This window comes from Mirounga leonina, unplaced genomic scaffold (genome assembly GCF_011800145.1).
Source record: "Mirounga leonina isolate KUSES-001 unplaced genomic scaffold, KU_Mleo_1.0 Mir_199, whole genome shotgun sequence".
NCBI lineage: Eukaryota > Metazoa > Chordata > Mammalia > Carnivora > Phocidae > Mirounga > Mirounga leonina.
Window position 1 is genome coordinate 938,727 of NW_023270498.1, and position 9,623 is coordinate 948,349.

The window sequence follows — 9,623 nt, forward strand, 5'->3', positions numbered from 1 at the left end:
CAACAGCTCAGCTGCCTGCTCACTTTCTAGCGACACCTCTGATTCCTTGGAAAACGCGCTCACCGCCGGTTTGTGCTCCCTGTGAGATCCTCACGAAATCCCAGGTCCCTCAGGCTGCAAAGCCACGTTTGCTTCTCCTGCTGACGTCAGCCTCCGTCGTTGTCTCCCTTCTGCCGTTTGTGTGGACGCAGGCCGGCTTGTGTCCATCTGAGGACACCCAGGGCCACCTGAGAAGCCGGCTCCCGGGGCCTGCGTCCCTTCCCTGGCTGCTGGTGTCAAACATGCAGGAAAGGGGAGGGAGGTCGTCGCTGATGGAAGCACTTCAGTGAAAGCTGCAGGTGCTGCGTCCCGAGCACGTGGGCCCCCGCGACCCGGGTTCAGGACACGCCTTCACTGTGCCACCCTCCGTGAGGAAGGGCAGGCCGGGGGCCACTCACTAAGGGCTCGGAGTCGTCCGAGACCCTCGCCGTCCCCTCGGGTTCTTTCGCGGACTGTTAACAACTAGCACCCAGCAGGGCTCCTGTGTTGCAACTGGTCCTGGTGCCTGTTATTCTAGAACAATCCCCAAGCCTTTTCATATAGAAGCCTTACTTCCCCTCACACATCATTTCCCGAAGGGGGGTCCTCAGGGGCTGGGAGCGAATTTCCCCCCGGGACGCCGTGGCTAGGGGCCCTGTTCTCCCAGCCGCAGGAAGGAAGCCGGGGAGGTGGAGGACGGCTCTCAGGGCCGTCCACAGTGGTCCGGGCCCCCGTCAGCAAGGACGCCTCCTTCTTTCAGATGACCGGGTCGAGTCCAGGCGCGAGGGGTGGCCGAGCGCTCCCTGCGCTGGTGAAGGGCTTGCTCTGGGAAGGTCCACGGCAGACCCAAACCCGTGGAGTGTGCAAGGCCAGACCCTGAGCTCCGTGGGTTTTTGCCAAGCGGATCGTGCCCCCGCCCTGGTAACCACTGCCCACATCAAGGTGTGCCTGGTGGCCTGGCATGCTCACAGGTGCAGGTGTGCGTGCAGGGGGCTGGGGGCCACACGCCGTTACCCCTGCCCCACAGCCGTGTGCGGGAGATGAGACACGCACTGTGCCCGTGTCCTGATGTGACCCCCCCGGGGGGGGACAGTGATGCCTCCTTGGGGTTTTGATCCCCCTCCCGTGATGACTTCTTGGCATCCCAACTCTCTCCTTGGGGACGTTAATTCACGCGCCGTAACGAAGCGGTTATTCCGGGGGCAGAGGCACAGGGAGCGGAGCTGGTGGGAGGTCACGTGACTGTCTGGGGGGCGAAGGAAGGCCCACCTGTGTCTCGTCAGACAAGGTCTCATCGGAGGAAAGGTGCATTGACCAGACTCCCCCGGCACGCCAGGAGCCGGGCTCCATAATGTGCGCTGGGTAAACGCCAGAACAGGCCTGCTTTCCTCTCTGTTTGCCACTCGCCTTGACCTCAAAAGAAATATTTTTACAGTCATAGTGTATGTTTGCTTTCGCTTTGCGGTGGCCAGACTCCTTTCCTGTGCGTCGATTTATTCACCGGTCCTCACAACAAACCTGCAATGTGCTAGATCTCGACCAAACCTCCTCGTAGTAAATTACAGTTTTCTCATTATAAAAATTTATCGTAATGCTTTTGTAAACCAGGAACTCGTACAGGAGGAAGGAAAACATCCATATTCTCACCCAGCAGAGACCCGTGGACACAGGGCTTCATGCTCTGTTGCCATTCCGGGAGCTTTGCCACAGTTCCCGGGTCTTCGGCACGTCGTCGAGGGCAGGGCCCCCTCGTTGGGCGCCGAGGACCACGGGTGATTGAGTCACTCGCCCTGACTCAGTGGCTCTGGACCCTCGAAATGCTGGACCCTCAACGTTGTGAGACTCAATGCACCTTAATCCATGAGCATTCGCCTGGTGCTGGGAGCTGAGCCCTGGGGCCGAGGGAGTGGGACTTGTATAAAAGTGAGTAGGAAGAGGTCTCTGTGCTCAGGAGCTCACAAGGGAGGGGCACTGATGAAACTAAGTAATTGTCATTCGAGACTCTAAGAGTGTCCTGGGCTGCCGTGGAAAAGATCTCCAGAGCGGGTGGCTGTTCAACCACGCAAGTCCGTTCTCCCACCACCTGGCGGCCAGAGGGACCGATCCAGGTGTGGCAGGGCCACTGCCCGGGAGCCTGTGGGGACCCCTCCCCACCCCTTGCTGCGTGCGTGGTGCTGGCCGGCCTGGGGCCTGTAGCCTCTGTCCCGTCCCCTCGGGCTGCTTCCCTCTGCGTCTTCTCCTCCTCCTCCAAGGACACCTGTCCCTGGACTCGGGGCCCACCCTGAATGCAGGATGCTGGCAACTCGAGGCCCTTAACTACTTTCGCCTGCCAAGACCTTATTCCAAGTAGTTACATTCTGAGGTTCCAGGCGGACATGAGTTCTGGGGGGTCCTGCTCACCCGCCACAAAGACAGACACTGAAGAGCCGTGGGGCAGAGGGAGTGTGGAGGGGCCCCTGCGACACCCCCCTTACCTCAGGGTGGACACGGGGCCCCGGGCTGGGGCTCTGGGAGCAGCGACTGCCCCAGAAGTGAGCTCTCGGTCCCGGCAGGGCCCGGAACGCTCTTGGCCGAGAGCCCAAGTGCATGTGCAGTGGGCACCCTCCCCTTCAATGGTTGACCCCGAGTAGGAGGCTGGGGCCGCTGGGCTGTCTTCTCGGGCACGTGGACAGAGCTGACCTGGGAATGACCCAGGGCACAGGGGACACTTCTCCGTGTTGTGGCACTCCTGCTGCAACACGAAACACAACTTGGGCCAGCACCTGTCACAGACGTGCGTGAATGAGCCCCGAGGCTCTGGCTTCCAACCCTCTGGCCATTGCAATGGGCAGAACTCTGCAAGGCAGGGGTGGTTTGATCCCTGGCCATGCAGGGATGTCCGGGAACATTTAAAGAATCACCAGGAGGGCTGGGGCAGCTGGCAGGGACGTGGGGCAGGGGTGCTGGGCAGGGCTGCAGGGCAGGGCTGCAGGGCAGGGGGTGCTGAGAAGGGGTGCTGGGTAAATGCAGAGGGTAAGGGTGCAGGGCAGGGGTGCTGGACAAGTGTGCAGGGCAGGGGTCCTGGGCAGGGGTACTGGGTGGGGATGCTGGGCAAATGTGCAGAGCAGGGGTGCTGGGCAGGGGTGCAGGGCAGGAGGTGCAAGGCAGGGGTGCAGGGCGGAGGTGCTGGGTAAGTGCAGAGGGCTGGAGTTCACAGCAGGGGTGCAGGGCAGGGGTGCTGGCCTGCCCAGACTTGTGCAGAGGGCCCTCACGATACTCAGTGCCAGCAGGTGTCCGGGTCAAGTCACTGGCAGGCTGTGTGAAACCGAGGTCAGTGGGGCCTCGCCCAGGGCATCTCCCCAGTGCATGGGACACAGCCTAGCTTCCCTGAGGGTTTTCCCGAGGACCCGAGCGCTGCCAGAACATGCCTGGGGAAGCTCTGAGGCAGAAGGAAGCCTCTTTCTTTTTAGAGCAAGGGATGGATAAGACCCTCCCTTCCTCTACGTTTTAGGGAAATGGAGCAGGCGACTGGGTGGCGGGAGGGAGGGCGGTCCCCGGTCCTGGCAGGAAACCGCGGGCCTGGATGGAGGACCGCCTGCCTCCTGTGCGGGCGCGGGAGGAGGCTCCTGCGGGTCCGTGCGCCGGGGACGCAGACTGGAGGGGGGTGGGCGGGGCGTGAGGGAGGGTCCCGGGCTGCGGTGGAGGGGATAGCGGCTGAGCCCCGCTCCCGGCAGCAGAAGCCGCCGCTCTGCCCCGCCCCCGCCCCCCGGCCTGCGCCCGCCGGTGTCCGTCCGAGCACCCTCCCCGCACGGGAGCCGCAGAGCGCACCGCACCCCTGCGTCGGGTTTGGTTTTCCGGCGAATCCCAGATGGCCTTCTCAGCCTCTGGCTCCTATATTTAACCTATTTAATGAGATTTCTTTTCCAGTAATTCCTGAAACTGGTAATCTCTAATTGGGTCAAATTCTCTACCCACAAGCCAGCGATGTTATTTTTAGAGCAAATCCTCCGGCTGAAGCTTCCCTGCCTTTGGGGGGGCGCAGCTGTCAGAGCCGACTCTGCATTGGGCTCTCCCAAGCAGGCCTTATTCTCAGTGTTCACTGGGCGCGGTCCAGGGGAGCCTGCCGGCCTGCCTCCCGCCTCCCCACCTTCAGCCCCGGGCCCCCAGGAGCGTTGACACAAATCCACTTAATGCCCACTGCCTGGTGCCGTGTCACTATAAATAGCCGAGTCGGGAGGCTTTGGGCAAGGCCGAGAGCACGCCTCTCCGGTGGCCTTTTGTCCCCACCAGGGATGGTCCCCAGGAGACCGAATACTACAGCATTGTTTTGTGAACTGCAAGGACCCTGAATGTCCCCAGTGACCACGCTGACCGGCATTGAGTTGAATTCGTAGAAGATCCTGTCCTTGTCCTCATTCAACCAGGGGACCCCGCTGTGTTCAGGGGCACACCAGCCCTGCCTCCGGGGGGGAGACCTTCGTCCTCGCTGATAGCCCTGTCCCCTCCGGCGGCACGCTGCCCGTGTCCCCATGGCCTGGCTTGGGTCCAGGAACAGAGTGGGCTTTCAGGTGCAGCCCCCTTGCCCACCGATCCCCAGTAGGACCACGCAGCGTCCTTCCTGAGAGAACAGCGGGGACATGGTTCTACATCCGCCAGCAGGTGCTGGAGCTGCATCTGTGTTCTAACTCTGCTCTCGGACGATGCTCAGGGCGAGACCCGACTCCCCCGACTGCACCTGCCCGGCACCTTCCAGCCTCCGTGACCCAGGAGTCGAGGATCGCTGTCCCTCGAAGCCACACTCAGGCTTCAAGGCACACGTGACAAATATTGGCAGCATTCATGGAGTCCTTTGTCATCCCCGGGATAACCAGGGACAAGCGAAAACCCATCCGGGCCCCGGGAGCCTGGCAGGGACGGAGCCACTGCCCGAGGAGGGCACGCGTCTCTGCACGTCCACCGCCAGGCGGAGAGTCCCCTCCTTCTCGGAAAATGCCTGCCCGGAATGTAACGCCTTTTGGATTTAGTAGAAGGCAGTGTGGTTTGGAGGAACCGGCAGGGGATACGCTTGGTTCGGCCTCTTGAGGGAGGCGTGGTTACATCTGGGAGGAAGCCTCGTCCTTAGAAGTCCCGAGTGGACGTGGATGGGCTCGAATGAGGTGCGTCTCCACCTGAGAGTGTCCACTCCGACCTCCCTCCAGGGCCCATTCGACCCCTCCGGCTAGCCTGTGGTTGGTGTCCACCATCCTGGGGTCATCAAGAACCTTCCACCCTGCCCTTGCTGACCTCCATCACAGCCTCACCCCTGGGCTCATTAGACCCTCCTGCCCGGCCCACGGCCAGCATCCACCTCCTTTGAGGCCACTTGTCCCCGGAAGGGGGGGAGGGAGGAGGACACAGACCTCACAGGACCCCTGGCTCCGGGGAAAAGAGGCCAGCGCCCGCGGCCCTGTGTCCAGATTTGTTGTCAGGGTCTCCAGAGCTCAAAGTACTATTTCTGCCCACTGCCTGCAAGAGCTCACCCTTCTGGGGGCTCAGGTGCCCCACTCTGCCCCCTACAGAGGGCACGTCCTGTGGCTGCTTTCTGTGGGAGCATTGGCCACAGTTTTGAGCACATATTTATCTGTGGGATTCCTGCGCTGGCCCTGGCCTCTCCCACTGGCCAGGGGTCCTGCTCTGCTTGGGGCCGAATCCTGGTGACAACAAGATTGCCTCGATCACGAAAACCTCCTCCTGCCAGCTGGGTGTCCCTGCAGACAGGTAGGCAGTCGGTGTTATCTAGTGCCTGTCGCTCTGGGCTGGCCTGAGACCCTGGCACGGAGGTGAGGAAGCCAAGTCCCTGGGAGCCCTGAGCCCAGGGCCAGGCGCAGGAAGGTGGCAGAGCCCCTGAAGCCTCAGTTGGTCTTTCTAGCCATCAAGGTATGGGGACAGCGATGTGTGAAGGGACAGATGAGTGGCTCCCATCCTGCCGCTTCTGCTGTGTGGCTCGGTGATCACCCACCTGCCCGTCCAGCTACGGCCCCTGGTTTAGCTGGAGGGCCCTCTTACTCTCGTTTTCAGCCTCCTGGGCCATGCGCCCCGGTGGCCTCAGCCAGACTGGTCAGCGTCCTGCTGTGGGTGGGAGAGCGTGCGGCCCCTTGCTGCCCAGGGTGGTCCTGGGTCAGCCATCCCGGCCTCCAGGGAGGTGAGCAGACATGGCCTCCAACTTTCGGGTTAAGGGAGCTGAGCTGGAGTCCTGTCCCGTTCTCCCTGGAGGAGTCCTGAACAGACCCCTGCGACCGTTTCCAATCACCGTCCACACTGCACGCCCCCCAGCAGCCAGCCCAGCAGGATGTATCTGAGAAAGGCGCTTGTGGGGCAAATGCCACATCCAGTCGCCAGGGGACAGGAGGAGGCTGAGCCCCCATGTTGGGGTTCTCCTGGCACCCTTCGATTCCTAGAGACAGCTTTGGTAAAATCAGCTTTCCTGAATGCACTTCCCTGTTGAGGACCAACCGCCTCTTCCCCGAGCGGCCTGCATTTCCATAGGGTTCCCAACAGACCCACAGGGGAAATTTCACCCCAAATACAGAGTGGGAGTCCGGGAGAAACACTCGTTTGGAAGCCGCGTCTCTGGCAGAAGTCCCAGGAGCTCGGCGAGCGCCCCAGATGGAAGCTGGCTTATGGCGACTTCCCCGGCGGTTGCGGCCTCTGTCCGGAGGGCCTGACGTTCACACCTTCAGCTCACAGAGTTAGCATGACGCTCGCCCGGTCCTGTGTGCACAGAACACGCACAACAGCAGCTGTCCCTGTGCTAAGTGCAGCCTCCGTGTGCATTTGGGCCTCTCTCCGCACGGTAACCCTGTGGGCCAGGCGCTGTTACACAGCCCAAGGTCACACAGCTGGGAGGGGTGGCACGCGTCTGCACGCTTAGCTGTGACACCACACAATGCTGGACTGTATCCTGGGCCGGGCCCCCGCCACACCACGCCACACCCGTGATCCAGAGCAATTCCGGGGTTTCTCTGAAGGACAAGGCCTCAGCAGCTGGGAGCCTCGAATGCAAAGAGAGAGCTGTGTGATCGATGAAAAGTCCAAGGGATGCCTGGTGGTGCTACCGCTTTGGGAGGCCTGCATTCCTGTCTCAAATGAGGTGCCGGCGATTCCTGATGGCTTCTTCCCAGACCAGCAGGACAGAGTGACCACGATGGCTCCCCTCCATCTGCTCACCTCCCATGGGGAGGTGGTGCTTCCGGAAAGAGCAGCACTTCCCATCTCTGTCTGCGCTCTGCGCCACCCCTTTGTTGTTGGTCAATATTGACGCTCTGTGAGAGGCAACGTTCTCCAGGGTAGACCATATGCTGGGGTGCTAGCTGGCCAGGGCTGTCCTTCCGAAGCACCAGAGCCCGAGCTTGGACAACAGACATGCCTTGTCACAGCTGTGCAGATGGGAAGGCTGGGATCGCGGGGTCTCAGGGCCCTGATCCCTGGGGAGGGGGCGGGGGGGTGCTGGGGGAGGAGCCTCCTGCCTTCCTGTGGCTCCTTGGCTTACCAGGTGTCACCGCCTTCAGGCTTTCTCTCCTCCAAATGTCCCCTTTGCATAAGGACACCACTTATATTGGATTAGGACCCACTCTCCTCTAGGGTGGCCTCATCCTAATGATGTCCGCAGTGACCTTAGTCCCACAGAAGGTCACATTCTGAGGTACTGGGGGTCAGGACTTCAGCACATGAATTTGGGGGGGACATGGTTCAACCGATGACACTTTCGAGAGCATGGGGCGTGTGCACTGTCTCTCAGAAAGCTTGCCCATCATCCCTGGTGGCAAACTGCCCACTTGAGGCCTTGTCCTTTAAACCCAGCAGACAGGAGCTGAGAAGATGAATGCAGCAACAGCCCCAGCCACGCTTCAGACAGCAGCACCCTCACCCCACCCCACGGGGGTGCAGTGGGAGGCTCCCACTGGAGGCCTGGCACCTCCCATCTCGGTGAAAGAGGTGGATGCCAATCCCTCCCTGTGCACGTGCTGGCGAGGGCGGAGGGCGCTGTTGACCTGCGACCTTGACCCCAGGACACCTTGTCATACCTTCCTTCTCAGGTGGCTTGCCCAATTTTGGGACAGTACTCCGCTTTCCTTCCATACTATCATTAGGACAGGAAAATACCTATTTAAGAAGAGAGTCTATGCTTGATCCTCGATGCTTGAAAGATCATGCAGACTTTGCTACCACTGGGGACAGGTGGGGACAAGATGAGGAAGACGGGCACTTTGCCATGTCAGCCAAGAACAGGCGGGGCAAGCAAGTTCCAGTCCCCGCCCCCGTGGCCCCAGGGGCTGCCATTTCCAAGTGGGGATGGGGACAAGTGACCAGGTGAGCAGGTAGAGCACCGGGTACTAGGGGGACTGGGAACTGGGGTGGTTGGGGAGTCAGGAAGGCTTCACAGAGGAGGTGCCCCGCATGGGGAGGCCTGTCCAGGAGGAGGGACCGGGTGGCCACCAAGCGTGTGCTGATGTGAGCTGTTGGGGATGGACCAGTGAGGGCTCCTGGCCAGGCCGACCGCGAGGTGCCACCTCTATACCTATCAGAGCTGATGGGTGACCACGGTGTGTCCTGTATAAAAACGGCCACTTCACCTGGCCCGACTAACACCAATGCCCCACATTCTAGACCTTGAGCCCGTATAACAACACATGGCGAGCCTCCTGAAATCCCTGGAGTGCCTGAAAAACAGACCCACACCTGGGCCACACCAGCTAAATCCTGGTGTCTGGAGGTCACCTGGGAAGGACCTCCTGCAGAGGGGCTAGCCTCCTGCTCTCTGGTCTCTGTAACTTTAGGGGACCCCTAGGTCCCGCTCCATGCATATGGAGGGGTGGACAAGAAGTAGCGTGGACTACCTGAAGGGTCAGGGCTTTTGCCCAGAATCCTTACCTCTCTGCAAGCCTCCTGGGGCCAGCTGCTTACCCCCTTCCTGGTGTGCAAGGGCGGACAGAGGCACCCACCCCAGGGGCCACTGTGAGCGCCAAGGAAGGCAATGCGGTTGAAGCGCTGCACAGAGCCCCTTCCCTTGGAGTGAATGAGCATAGGCCGCGGGACGGGAGGCGCTGGGTGGGGCCCACACACGCGTGGACACCACCGCACCTACAACTGTCCCCTGCTGGAAGCATACGGCCCGCCCTCACTTCGGTTTCCAGGCGCCCCCCCCCGCCCCGTAGGGCAAACTCAGTGTCCCTTTCCTTGCGCCTCCCGCCCCATCCCTGCACCCACAGCTTCGCCGCCAGCCAGGACTCTGGCCTGACTTGTCCGTCTGTGTGTCCGGCAGCCGGGAGGTGAGGTGCCACGCCGCGCGCCCCCGCATTCGTTCACGGGGTTCGCGGGACCAGGGCGCGAGGGTCCCGCGTGGGGGCGCCGGGGGCGGGAGGGCGAGCCGCAGGCCCCGGGGTGCCACCCCCGCGCTCCTCTAGAGCCAAGGGGCCTGGTCTTACTTGGGGGGGAGGGGTCACACGTTTGGCAGGATGGAGCCCCCTCCCCCGCCCCAGGGCACGGCGCAGGATTCCTGCGTTTTCCCCGCCCCGAGAGGCGGCCCCGCGGGCTGCGCCGCCCGGCGGCGGGGAAACTGAGGCTCGGGGCGCGGCGGGGCTGTCGCA